We start from the raw sequence: 15,238 nt of genomic DNA on the forward strand, positions 1-15,238 counted from the left end.
GATTCACTGTGCTCACTGCTCACGGTACATCATTAGCTCAATCATCTTGTCTCTGTTTTACCCCCACACTATTTCAAAAATCATCACAATCATCAGCCGTTCAGACAAAAGAATTGCTTGTGTGCATGAATTTGTGTTGTTCTGGGAAGCTTTCATTTGTCAGTTCATTTGCAATGGTTTTCAGCCACTGAGAGAGATAAGATTTTACACTCGAGCTGTCAATTAAATGCTAATTTAGTGTGATTAATTGTGGAAAATAACAATAATAAATTAGCTTTTGAAGATCCGAGCATAAATGGGATGGATTTCGGTTAAGAATATATATATGTATTAATAATAAATGAGAAATTAGTATTTCATTGCATTGACCCCAACTTTTGTTTTTGCAAAGACACACATTGTCTCTACAAAATACCTGGAACAACACTAATGCTATGCCTGAAACCATGCCTTCTTTCTATTCATATACATTTTTGCATATACAACATTAAAACAGTCACAACACCAAGATGAGCTCATTTCTTCTCTATACTTAAACTATGTTCTATCATGAAACTCTACTGTATAGAAGACTGGTAGCCAATGAGCTTGCTTCTCAGCATTTTAAATGCCTCGATGCTGTTTTACACTAGCATGTTTTCAGAGACCTACTTCCACCCCAGCTCCACCTGTGTTTAGTTCTGTTACAGGGGTTAGATATACACTCACCAGCCACATTATTAGGTACACCTGTCCAACTGCTCATTAACGCAAATTTTTGACAGCAGATCATCTTGACCATGTCTACATGCCTAAATGCATTGAGTAGCTGCAATGTGATTGGCTGATTAGAAATTTGCGTTAACAGGCAGTTGAAAAGGTGTACCTAATAAAGTGGCTAGTGAGTGTATATTATGTTTGCAGCAGCAGTTTGTTATGTAAATTCTCAGACAGCATGCCTGTGAATATACTGGCAGTAGCAAGTCTCAGTTCTTGCTCTGCCATAATAATCAAAGCAGCAGCAGCAGCAGCAGGGTAGCAGATTTATGCCGCCAAGACCAAACACATCAACATTACCACATACATTTTTATTATCATAGTAAAACTCTCTGAGAGTTGTCATGACAAAACTGAATATTGTGATCCATGCTGTAAGCATTTGTGTTCCCTATGAGTTTACTGATCATTATTGTGTTATTGTTCTGCCAAAATAGAGGTAAATGGTGGTAAATGATAACCTAAAGTCAACTGCAGAGCCTCAAGAATCAAACACTGGTTTACGATACAACACACCACCCCTAAAAAGGCAGAGGTCAAGTGCTGATAGGCTATCACTTATGCCAATCAGCTAGATGATAACCACAAATACCAGGAAGGGAATTTATGCACCCCACCATGGTGAAATAAGTGGATAGTAACCTTGCATACCAATATGCACATCCTCATTTTGCACAGTTAGTAGACATTTTAGTTATGGCGTCAACATAATTTGTTGATTATTTAACACCATTTCTACAAAATATTTATCAAAAAATCCAATTCCTAAACTTATAACTAACTGTAAGTTATTTCTAAAATCAGAAAGAAAGGCATCACTTTATTTTGATGGTCCATTTGAGTATTAGTAGACTGTCTGTTTGATATCTGGTGATACTGCTTCTTCAACAACCATTTAACTGACTATAAGAAACTTTGCAAGTACATGTCAATTTACACTAACCCTAACCCCAACCTAACAGTCTACTTATAATCTAATGAGAATTAGTTGGCATGTAAATGCAATGTAACTTAAATTCAACAAACGGACCATCAAAATAAAGTGTGACTGAAAGAAAAGATATAGATGTAGAAACACCTATTGTTATCTTGATATAATCATTCTACCTGCAAGGAAAAGTGATTGAATAGGTTATAGATAGTGATTTTGTGACTCTCTATGATACCACAAGATCATGCTTAGTATATGGATTCAGGTGCAGTATATCTGTTTAACCACTGTGAAGGCAATTACTAATTGACATGATTTAATAAATTTTCTGAACTTGCATGGCTGGAGGTTGGTTTGTATTTATTTGGTTTGGGGGGGGGGGATAACATTTTTTTTCTGTTCCTGGAAATAAACAGCTTACACTGAAAATGAAATGTCTTCTGAGTTGCTTTCACGCAGCAAATTGCTGTTTAATGTCTCTAAACGAGCTAGAAAAATACTTCATGTTCAAAAACAGCTGGACAGAGCACAGCAGAAGGAAACAGAATGCATGTATTTTTCTTTTTTTTTCTTTTTTTTTTTTAAACAGTACAATTTATTAATTAAACAATAAACTTACCAGTGTGTTAAAATTGAGTATAAAACCCAAAGACTCTGGATGTTGAAAAATGTTATACAAATATACACTCACCGGCCACTTTATTAGGTACACCTGTCCAACTGCTCGTTAACGCAAATTACTAATCAGCCAATTACATGACAGGAACCCAATGCATTTAAGCATGTAGACATGGTCAAGACAATCTGCTGCAGTTCAAACTGAGCATCAGAATGGGGAAAAAAGGTGATTACGTGAATTTGAACGTGGCATGGTCGTTGGTGCCAGACAGGCTGGTTTGAGTATTTCAGAAACTGCTGATTTTCACGCACAACCCTCCCTAGGATTTACAGAGAATAGTCGAAAAAAGAGTTAATATCCCCTTAATAGCAGTTCTGTGGGCGCAAATGTCTTGTTAGCACAAACCATCTCAGAATGGTTTCTTGAACATGACAATGAGTTCACTGTACTCAAATGGCCTCCACAGTCACCCAACTCAATCCAATAGGGCACTTTTGGTATGTGGTGGAATGGGAAATTCACATCGTGGATGTGCAGCTGACAAATCTGCAGCAACTGTGCGATGCTATCATGTCAATATGGACCAAAATCTCTAAGGAATATGTCCAGTACCTTGTTGAATCTTTGCCATGAAGGATTAAGGCAGTTCTGAGAGCGAAAGGGGGTCCAACCCGGTACTAAGGTGTACCTTATAAAGTGGGCGGTGAGTGTATATACACACAACCTTTTTATTTTGTTTTTTAGATTACCATTACTGAGGATGCGATATGCACTAACTGGATTAATCGCTCAGCAGATCATCTAATTAACTCAACTGAGAGGCTCTAATTTAAAGCCATTTTATCCATTAATCTCTGTTGTCCTGCCTCAGGTACAAAAGCCAGTTCTGCATGTTTACCACACGCAGTTAAAGCTTTAACCAATAACAACAGATATGATGGAATTCACAGATTTAACAGGCAAACAAAACTGTGCTGATGGAGGGATTCAGCAGGTAATGGTGGGTGGTGTGTGTACGTGTTTGCTGAATGGGAGGAAGGGAAATGGCACCAAACTCATTCTTCAATTTAATTCAGCCACCAGTTGACTGACAGGCCTCCCGTTTGAAGTATGTCCTTGAGAGGGACGTGCGCGTAATATATAATACACGTGTGCGCACGCCCACATGCACACCCTGAGACATCCGCTGATCAATAAGATTTCTTCTTTGCAAGAAACAGGCGGAAATTGCATGCTAGGAGTTTCCCGTCTCATAGCACCACGGATTAATATTAGAGCCATCTGACAGGAGAGGAAATAAAAAAAAGTTGGCTTGTTAGTGGAGAACCTGTCTCATTCCTCCATGCCAGTCAAAGAGCCCACAGGATGTGCTATGAAAACCTGCCATTCCTCCACGCGCTGTGTGTGTGTGTGTGTGTGTTGTTCAGTAGGCTATTAGGAGTCAAGATGTTATCTTCTGAGGTAAAATATCAGTGCTTTTCTCTGCCTAATAAATCGTGTGAGGATACGCGACTGTTTATGTGGGACTTTAATCAGGCTCTTTGTAGGACATGTCAGCCTGCGTGGCTTTTGATATGAGGTGTAATTGGTACAGGAGTCTGAAGGCTGTAAATGAAGTGTGTGATCTCGATGGAGAGCTGCTATCTGAAAAGGAAGGAGCAGATGGAGCGGGTGTTTTATTCTGCACTATAAAGCTATCAAAAAATTACAGATGACATTATTTTGTGATTCTACCTTTAAGCTTTAGATGCAGTCACATTAGCAAAAAGAGTTCCATATTAATTGTAATTGGCTCCTCTTCACACCGCTCCAGGCAGGACTAGAACCAGACTGACAAGGATGCTAAAGATGGTGAGGCCAGGGGAGCGAGGTTTGCTTTCTAGCGTGCCTCCATTACACTCACTCCATAAACCTCATTACCGTTTGGGTCACAGCACCAATGTGACCCCTCCAGTTCTACTTACTCCATTCCAAGCAGGATTGAGCTGCCTTCTCTGACATGGGAGGCAGATGCTCTAACAAGGAAGATAAAGACCACAGGCTTTAGTGTCAGTTAATAGCATGACACCTGATGATTAAGGTTTAACCTTGCTAGCTGGATTACATTACACTTACCCACCTAAACCCCCACATCTGGGTCACGGCACCAATGTTATATCTCCAGCTCTATTAGCACCATTCTAGTCAGAGTTTGAACTGTATACTCAGACTCTGGAGCCGTGTACATTAACAAGGACGCTATAGACTACAGTCTGTAGTCTCTGTAAGGTTTCTTGAACAAGAACTGGCCTCTGCTACACTCTTATCGCCAAACCATAACAAGAACTACAGATTTTGTCATATTTAAATTGCCAAGCCACAGTAAATATGACAACCCCTTTATTCTACAACCTTTCACCAGGGAAACGGGCCTCACCTGAATTGCAGGATTGATAGCTGGTCAGAAAAAGTATTGAGAGGGGGTGAGAGTATCCAAAACTTAAGCAATGCTAAAATTGTATGCAAATATCCAGTTATTTTCATCTTATTGAATCATACTGTTAACATACAGTATTAATACAGCATTTAATTTTTTAGTCTAAAGCCATTATCATATAGATATCTCCACACAACCAGTCTACTCACAATGAAAGTCTCCAAACTACAAATACATTTAACATACAAAACCAACTTAAATGTATCCATTATTTGTAAACAATATTTACATACCTTCTATTCCCCCAAGCTCAGTCTGCCTTTTAAATGCTCAAGGCTGACATCATTATCTTCCTGCTCCACATTTACATAAAGTTGAGCATTTCTGAACGCTGTCAGCTTATTTCAGTGCTTTATGCGGTCTGCTCTCAATCCCACAGTTCACCTGAGAGCATGAAGCTAGGCTTCTAAAGGAATGAAAGAAAAACACATGCTCTCCTCCACTCAATTCACAGCAGTTTAAATGCTGTGCATGGGTTCATTAATGTTTATGTGTTTTTCGCAGGTGAATTTCTGCCATTTCATTTTACATTTTAAATTATGAGTAAGGGCAAAAAATAAATGCATAAATGAAAAATATAGATGCAAATTTAGGTTATATAACAAATAAAGCCAATTCACCATATACAGTATACTTTCAAATTTTTTTGGTTCTCTTGATTTTTCCTCTTTTTTTAAATAAATTTATATATATATATATATATATATATATATATATATATATATATATATATATATATATATATATATATATATATATATATATCCAAGCACACACAGTTAGGTCCATAAATATTTGGACATCGGCACAATTTTGGCTTTATTCTTCAATGCAGAAGTGCGCTCGTTTTTGACATTGTTTTAGAACTTCCGACGTAGCTGCCTATGGGAGAAATGTCTAGGAATAATGAATGGCAGAAAACGGCCAAACTACTTGCTCTACACGCAAGTGTTTTCATGATTATACACACAAAGTAGAATAATGTAATAAGAAAACATCAGTTTGCAACATCAAGCAGCAAAACAAGCTGTTTTTAACGTCTAAAAATGAATGGAAAGGAATTAGACCGGAAGTCTCAAGCCAAAAAGATTCCAATGGCTGCGCCAGCTCGTACGCGGAGAATAAAGTGAATACACCAAGACAATGGATTTGAAATTTAACGAATACGATGTGCGTTTTGTATTTACATCCAAATCAGGTGAATGCTGTAGGAATTACAACAGTTTGGATATGATTCAATTCAATTTTCAATTCACCTTTATTTGTATAGCGCTTATACAATGTAGATTGTGTCAAAGCAGCTTCACATAAAAGGTCATAGTAAATAGGAACAGTGTAGTTCAGTTTGTAGTGTTTAAGTTCAGTTCAGTTTAGCTCAGTTCAGTGTGGTTTAATAATCACTACTGAGAGTCCAAATACTGAAGAGCAAATCCAACGATGCGCAGCTCTACAGATCCTGAACCATGCAAGCCAGTTTTGACAGCGGAGAGGGAAAAAAAACTTCACTAAAGGCGGAAGTGAAGAAAAAAAAACCTTGAGAGAAACCAGGCTCAGTTGGGCACGACCATTTTAATTTCTCCGCTGGCCAAACGTCTTGTGCAGAGCTGCAGTCTCAGTGGAGGAGGCTGGAAGCTGGCCTCAGCGAAGACTCGTCTGTCTCTGGAGCGTCACAGGAAACAGTCTCATGTTCTCCACTTTTCCATGACCATCGCAGTAGTTGTTCAGGATTCGGCCAGGTCCAGGATATGGAAACCTTGGGATCATCTCGTCGTTGGTCTTGGGTCGAATCAGTGACTCTGCATAGTCTGAGGGCCTCAGGAAGAGTATCCCCAGGTGGAAATGGAGAATAAAGAAAATAATTAGCGTAGCTGATGTTCACAGTGTATATCAGCAAGATGCATAACCTGTGTGGAAGCCCCCTAAGTGGTGCACTAAGTGTATGCTTTACTGAACAGATAGGTCTTTAATCTAGTTTTGAATTGGGAGAGTGTGTCTGAGCCTCGGACGTTATCAGGAAGGCTATTCCAGAGTTTAGGAGCTATAAATGAGAAGGCTCGACCTCCTTTACTCGACTTTGCTATTCTAGGTACTACCAGAAGCCCTGAGTTTTGAGATCTTAAAGAGCGAGTTGGATTGTAGCGAGACAGAAGATTGGTTAGATAAACAGGAGCTAGATTATTTAAAGCTTTATATGTAAGAAGCAATATTTTAAATTCAATACGAAACTTAACAGGCAGCCAGTGTAAGGAGGATAAAATTGGGGTGATGTGATCAAATTTTCTAGACCTGGTTAGAACTCTGGCAGCTGCATTTTGTACTAATTGAAGTTTGTTAATAGAGGATGCTGGGCAGCCAGCAAACAGAGCATTACAGTAGTCCAGCCTAGAAGTCATAAAAGCATGGACTAGCTTTTCTGCATCTGAGATGGACAGCATACTTCTTAACTTAGCTATTTTTCTCAGATGAAAGAAAGCAGTTTTTGTGACATGGGAAATATGATTTTTAAAAGTTAAATTGCTGTCTAATATGACACCCAGATCTTTTATAGTAGAACTAACGCTAACTTTGTATCCCTCTAATTGTAGGTCGAGTTGTGAGATCTGCTGTGTACAGGATTTAGGCCCAATAAGTAATAATTCTGTTTTGTCTGAGTTTAAGAGAAGATAATTGTTGGTCATCCAGTCTTTAACATCTTTAATACACTCAGTTAGCTTGGACAGATTAGACGTCTCGTCAGGTTTAGTTGAAATATAAAATTGAGTATCATCTGCATAGCAGTGAAAGCTGATCCCATGACTTCTAATAATGTCTCCCAGGGGTAGCATGTATATTGTAAACAGTAAAGGGCCTAAAACTGATCCTTGAGGCACCCCGTATTTTACTGGGCTGATTTGTGAAGGCTGTCCATTTATATTTACAAACTGGTAACGGTCAGATAAGTATGACTTAAACCATTGTAGGGCATGTCCCTGGACACCTGTAGACTTTAAGCGATTAATAAGGATACCATGGTCAATGGTGTCAAATGCCGCACTAAGATCGAGTAGAACTAATAGCGAGATGCACCCTTGGTCAGCAGCTAAGAGTAAATCGTTGGTTATTTTCACTAATGCAGTTTCTGTACTGTGATGAGCTCTGAAACCTGACTGAAACACTTCAAAAACATTGTTGGTCTGCAGAAAGGAGCATAATTGAGCAGAAACAACTTTTTCTAGTATTTTAGATATAGATGGAAGGTTTGAAATAGGCCTATAATTAGCTAAGTTGCTGGGTTCCAGTTGTGGTTTCTTAATAATAGGTTTAATAACAGCTAACTTGTAGGGATTTGGAACATGGCCTAAAGATAAAGAAGAGTTGATAATGTTAAGAAGAGGTTTTCCTATAACAGGTAGCAATTCTTTCAGTAACTTTGTTGGAATTGGGTCCAATATACACGTAGCTGATTTAGAGCTATTTATAATTTTGTCTAGCTCTTCCTGTTCTATGATTTTAAAGCACTGTAGGTTATTTAGATTCAGAGGCGTGTTTACTGGATCTGAAGTATAAGGCGGTGCAGAAAGTTTAATATCTCCTATTTTCTGTCTAAAGCCTTCTATTTTATCACTGAAAAAATTCATGAAGTCATCACTACTAATTTGCAGTGGAACGTTTTGTTCCAAAGATGACCGATTATTTGTTAATTTAGCGATGGTGTTAAATAAGAATCTAGGATTGTTATGATTATTTTCTATCAGTTGGCGGAGGTGCTCAGCCCTGGCAGATTTTAAAGCCCTCCTATAGCTGGACATACTGTCTTTGTATGCAATTCTAAAGACTTCTAAATTAGTTTTTTTCCATTTACGTTCCAGGGCACGGGTTGCTGTTTTGAGAGCGCGGGTTTGACTATTATACCACGGTGTAGTTTTATTCTCTCTAGCCTTTTTTAGTTTGATGGGTGCCACAGTATTTAAAGTGCTAGTAAAGATGGCATCCATACTGCTGGTTACTACATCAAGGTCATTTGCGTTTGCGGGTGCATTTCGAAGTAGAGAAAGATCAGGTAAGTTATTTATAAATTCATCTTTAGTGGATGGAACAATAGTTCTACTAGGGCGATATATCGGAGCGGATCTGCTAATTTCAGGCAAACACAGCTTATATAGTAAGAGGTAGTGGTCTGTAATATCATCACTTTGTGGTATAATGTCTACATCAGTGACCTCAATTGCATAAGACAGAATTAGATCTAGTGTATGCTTTAGGCGATGAGTTGGACCAATAACATTTTGCTTTATTCCTAGTGAGACCAGCAAGTCCGTAAACGCGAGCCCTAATGTGTCGTTAGCGTCATCTATGTGGATGTTAAAGTCTCCTACAATTAGTATTTTATCAGTTTTAACTAGTAAGTCAGAGATAAAATCAGAAAACTCTTTTAGAAAATTGACATAGGGTCCTGGAGGTCTATATATGGTGATTAGAGCGAGAGATAACATAGGTTTTTGCATAGTGTTTGGAAGGACAACATTAAGCGCTAGTACTTCAAAGGAGCTAAACATAAGTCCGTTTCTCTGATTAACATTAAGAATATCACTAAAGATTGACGCGACTCCACCACCACGACCAGTTTGACGAGCCTCATGTTTATATAAGAATCCTGGAGGAGTTGCCTCATTTAAACTAATATAGTCATTTTGTTTCAGCCAGGTTTCAGTGAGACAGAGTGCAATAAGATTGTTATCTGTTATTATTTCATTTATGATAAGTGCTTTATGTGCTAGTTACCTGATGTTTAGGAGACCAAGCTTCATGAAATTTGTATTTTCACTTTTTAGTGTTTTTTCTGGTTTAATTCTTAATAGATTATTTCTGGAGCATACAGTACGTTTGTTTCTTGATCTAATAATACGAGGAACAGACACAGTCTCTATGGGGTTAGCTAGGTATGTATTACTGTTATTTATGTGGGACGAATAGGAGTCTGTGTGGCTAAATTGTGAATTTTGTGAATTTTTACTTACTAGTCAGATAGAGCGAAGTATTCTGGTGATGTTGTCCGACAGGAGTTCAGCTCCAGCTCGACTGGGGTGCAGCCCATCAGCGCGGAAAAGCCTAGGACGCTCCCAGAAAAGATTCCAGTTATTGGCAAAGAGCAATTTCTGTTCTTCACACCATGTTAATAGCCATTCATTCAGAGCAAAAAGTCTACTGAACCTTTCATTTCCTCGGCGGTAGGTAGGAAGCGGTCCAGAAACGATGATCTGCGTGGCGGGCGAAGTGCATCGAACCGTCTCAATCAGGCTCCTGAAGTCCTTCTTCAGGATCTCCGTCTGCCGGAGCCCGGTGTCGTTCGTCCCCACGTGGAGGACGGCGGCACCGAGGCTCTCGGCAGCGCTCAGGATAGTAGGTATCTGTGCAGAAATATTCTTAACTCGGGCACCAGGGAAGCAGAAAGTGCGTACTTTGTTACCTTTGGAGGAAGTGGAGCGGACGTGGTGCACGATTGAGTCGCCAATGATGGCAACATCGCGACCTGTCTCGCGGAGAGGGGCGAAGCGGTTCTCCGTGGGGATCTCGAACACCGGAGGAGGAGACGTTCTGCCCCAGGACCTGGCAAGCACCTTAGTCTGCGTGAACGACGCCTGGGTGCACCGCGTCCTCGGTGCGCTGGGCCTGGACAGAGAAACACGCGGGGTTGAAGAAACTGGGAGATTGTCGTTGTATCGGACACTTACCTCAGACGAGCGAGGTCATTTACAACCTGAAATCTGGAATGCATACATCACCAGACGCTAGGTTTCATTCCTGGTGGTCCTCTGCCAGGCCTCTAGAGCAACTGTCTTCAGTTCCTGCTTGTTTTGGGGGCATTTTCCCTTCAGTTTTATCATCAGCAAGTAAAATGCATACTCAATCAGATTCAGATCAGGCAATTGACTTGGCGATAGCATAACATTCCACTTCTTTCCTTTAGAAAACTCTTTGGTTGCTTTTGCAGTATGCTTTGGGTCATTCTCCATCTACAGTACACTGTGAAGCACCATTCAATGAGTTCTGAAGTATTTGGCTTAGTATGATCAGCTAATATTGCCTGAAACACTGCAGAATTCATCCGGCTGCTTTTGTCAGCTGTCACATCGTCAATAAATACAAAAGAACCAGTTACATTGACAGCCATACATGCCCATGCCATGACACTACCACCACCATGGTTCACTGCTTAGGATCATGAGCACTTCCTTTCTTTCCCTATACTCCTCTTCCCATCACTCTGGTACAAGTTGATCTTGATCTCATGTATTCACTCTGGTGAAGTCTTCTCTTGATTGTTGACTCCGACACACATACACCTACCTCCTGTAGAGTGTTCTTTATCTGGCCAACTGTTGTGAAGGGTGTCTTCTTCACCAGGGAAAAAATTCTTCGGTCGTCCACCATAGTTGTTTCTGTAGTCTTCCGGGTCTTTTGGTGTTGCTGAGCTCACTTGTGCGTTCCGTCTTCCTAAGAATCCTCCAAACAGTTGTTTTGGCCATGCATAATGTTTTTGCTATCTCTCTGATGGGTTTGTTTTGTTTTTTTCAGCCCAATGATGGCTTGCTTGACTGATAGTGACAGCTCTTTGAATCTCATCTTAAGAGTTGACAGTAACAGATTCCAAATGCAAATAGCAAGGACCCTTAACAAGTGGGAGGCACATATGCAAACTGTTCCTACAGCGTTACCTGATATGAATGTAAATACCTTTAAATTAATGCAGACACTCTGCAATTAAAGGACATCTTGTTTATTTCATTTCAAATTGAATGTGTTGGTGTATAGAGCCAAAAATGTTAGAATTGTGTCGATGTCCAAATATTTATGGACCTAACTGTATATATTTATCAGAAGTATCAGAGATGTGTGGTCAGGGTGAGGCAGTGCATTAATGATAAAATAAATATTTGTCAACTGATCTGTGCTATAAATGCAATTTCTGTATAATTCAAATGATTTCAATACTTTTTTATAATCAAAATCGCTGTATTTTGCATATTTCCCGTTCAATTACATAGGAAGCGAAGTGTGGCAGCACCAAGCTGTGCCTCACGTCAGATTGCGCAATCCCTTGTAAACTGGCTTTAGCACATACATTTTGCTCACTCAATGTATGCTGTTAATGTAATGCTTTATTAAAAGGTTTTTATTCATTATCGAAATTTTTTTATTATATGTTCTCACTTTTCATATGACAGGTAATGTATTTCACGTATGTATATTACCTATTTAGTGTTAGGATCTGACAGACAGCCTCACTGAAAAGGCATGAGGTGAGGCAGGCAGTAGCTCTGCTGCAATTAAGAGAGCATGCGTGAGCTCACAGTTATTCTTGTTCAGTGGAAGCTCTTCTTCTACAGCAGGGGTGTCAAACTCAATTCCTGGAGGGCCACATCCCTGCACAGTTTAGTTCCAACCTTGCTTCAACACACTTAAGCTATGGTCACACAAGAGTTTGAGCTTGCAAAATTCTGTCATACGGTGCTGCGAAAAAGGGTGGGATTAAACAAGATGATTAGACATTTAAAAAAGCGAGCGATTGCTCCATGTTTTAAATTTCGGTCCAGAGAGGTCATGTTTTGGTCCTTGATTGGTCTCACACAGTCAAGTGATGCGATTTCGCGGATCAGAGTTCACCAAGTTTGAACTTTGCACCGCAGCGACCTGCGAAACATGACGCATGACATTGCGTTTCCGGTCTGACGGATTTGCGTGCGTATGAATGGAAGTCTATGGGGAGAAAAGTCCAGTGTGACCACAGCTTTACCTGTAGGTTTCAAACAAGCCTGAAGGACTTAATTAGTTTGATCAGGTGTGTTTAATTAGGGTTTGACACCTGTGTTCTACATATTAAAGTTCAAGGATTTCATTATTTTATTTTTCTCTGACTGACTGCAAAAGTCGCGAATGTATCTCATCTCAAAAATTTCTAAAATTGGACTTTCAATCAAAACTAAATAAATAAATAATGGACTAAAAAAAAATAAATAATGGACGACTAAAGCCGGAGCTAAAGTGCTTGCTTCAAAAGACAGGACAGAAGATAACTTGATCATTTCAAAGTAATCCAAGTGATTTCAAGTAAAAGGTATCAAGTAAAGGTAAAACCAATGTGCTAATCCTGTGTATGTGCGTGTGTTTGTGAGTGTGAGAGCACATCCGCTGTGATGCTGCGTTGCTTGTTATTGGCTGTCTGTCGTGTCCATGTTGGTTTTTTTGAAAGGGATATTGAATTGCTATAACTTTTACATTCTTCTTTGGCCCAATATGTACCTGCCATGCATATAGAAACAATGCTGATATGATATATGAAACATAATCGGCGGTTGGCAAATACATTGGGTGCAAATATTTGTAAATATGACCCTGAAAGAGTTGTGCCTCACCAGCCACAAACCTCACCACACGTCAAAGATATATATACTGCACTGCTTTGCTAGATAATCAACCTTTTCCTTGAATTCTCTTGTTAAATTTTCCAGTGTTCAATTGTGCAGAGAAATTTATGTAGTCAAAATGTGCCTCGTGTGCACTGAGCAGTACATTCAGTACAGTACAGCACAGTATGATTTGTTACAGTTCTCCCTTATCCCTTGTGTTTCCAATGCCAACAGTACCCTTACCTCAGTAGGTATGGTGTATGCCAGAACAGTGGTCCTCAACCACCAGGCCGTGGACCAGTACCAGTCTGTGGATCAATTGGTGGTGGCTGCACAAGAAATCATTAATTATTTCCATTTTATTCATTATCTGATCTTTTATTTTGAAAAAATTATTGCTTTCTCTCAGTTACATCTCGGTCACTTGAAACAGCCATCTTTGGAAAGTTTCTTTGTAAAGGACAAAGGCCCAGTGAAGGACCCGTGAACTACCAAGGAATATATCCGCACCCCATTTGTCAACAAATCAGGTGAATCCACCATGTCTGTGCAATAAGATCAACTACTGGAGACCTCAAATGACGGCAGCCTTTTAGGGGCCTGTTCGCATATCCCGTCTTTTCTAGAGTTTGTGCAAGTTAGTTATTTCCAATGGAGGTGCGCAGCTTGCGCTCGTGCCTTCCAGACACGCACAGTTGAATGAATGCCAGAAGCGCACTGTGAGTCACGTGTCAAGAACTGACAGATCAGCTTTAGCTTATATGGAATATACACATTTCGGTAGACTGATTATCCCAGACATCATTTGTGGCTGTTCATCAAGACGACAACAAGGTTACGGTTCACTTTTTGGTACCTTTTGACAGTGGAAATGGCCATAAAGCATACCAAACCGTACAGCACAGTACCATACAGTGGAAACAGGCCGAAACTGTCAGTGAAAATGAGCCAATAGGGACTGCTTTTAACAACTGTACTTCTGACAACAGGGTAATTTACATTCTTGTCTGCAAACTTCAGCCAAAATTTCATCAATGTGGCTGTATCTATAAGTTCTGTTCACATCTACCCTTTTATATGCTGGATTTAAACTTCAGTCATTTCAAATTATAAAAGTGTTAACAATTTTTTTTCATATGAGCCAATTGGTACAATTGCCTTTGAAAAGCTAGGGCTGGACAATAATTCAATATCAATAAATATCGCGATAGATTTTTTTTTTTATAACGGTGATAGGTTTTTAAATCCTGCTCAGCAGTTCGCTCCGTCCATAGATATATGCATTAGATGTCGCCTGCCCTGTTGTTGTCTATTGGAAGGAATGCATCAATAGACCGCCATTTTAGTACAGGGTAGCGCTCCTTTGAAATGAATGCAGGACCAAGCTGCAGTGGAGGACTGTGGCCATCCAAAGCCAGAGATATACACATATACACATTTATCTATGATCGGGAGTTTTCCCGGAGGTCAGTATGCAATTTTTTTTTATATTACGAAAATTATAATTTTACATCACTTTTCTACATTGATGGATAAGTGATCGCACAGGCATTCCTGACAAAAAGCTTGTGTTTGTGTGTATGGAAATATGCTATCCTCCCTTCCTGTTAAATTTAATCTAATTCGTGTCCTGAAACACACCCCCTCTCCCACTTTCACTTCTCATACTGATAGAGGCAGCGATTTGTTTGTGAATGAATCTCCATTATGAACGACTCCTTCACTAAGCTGACAATAATACAAGTTTCTGGCACTGCAGCATCTCGTTGTCATATTTCATTTACTTTGTTTGCTTATTTTATTCAACAAAACTAGCATAAGCCGAGTATTTAGTGCGAGTTGGGGCTACTTTGCCTAATGGTGAATGGAGTAAGAGACTGTATTATCATCAATAACATTACCTGTTTAGCACAAAAGTTCAACATACAAAAACGTAAAAAAAAAAAAAAATCTTACCTATGAAATGTTCTGCGTTTGTGCTTTGTTTCCTTTGTTAGCTCATTACTACACCCGTAGACAGCGCTAAAGTCCAGCATCTTCACGTAGTAACACTGTCTTGACTAGTGTGG

This window comes from Danio aesculapii, chromosome 20, assembly GCF_903798145.1.
Source record: "Danio aesculapii chromosome 20, fDanAes4.1, whole genome shotgun sequence".
NCBI lineage: Eukaryota > Metazoa > Chordata > Actinopteri > Cypriniformes > Danionidae > Danio > Danio aesculapii.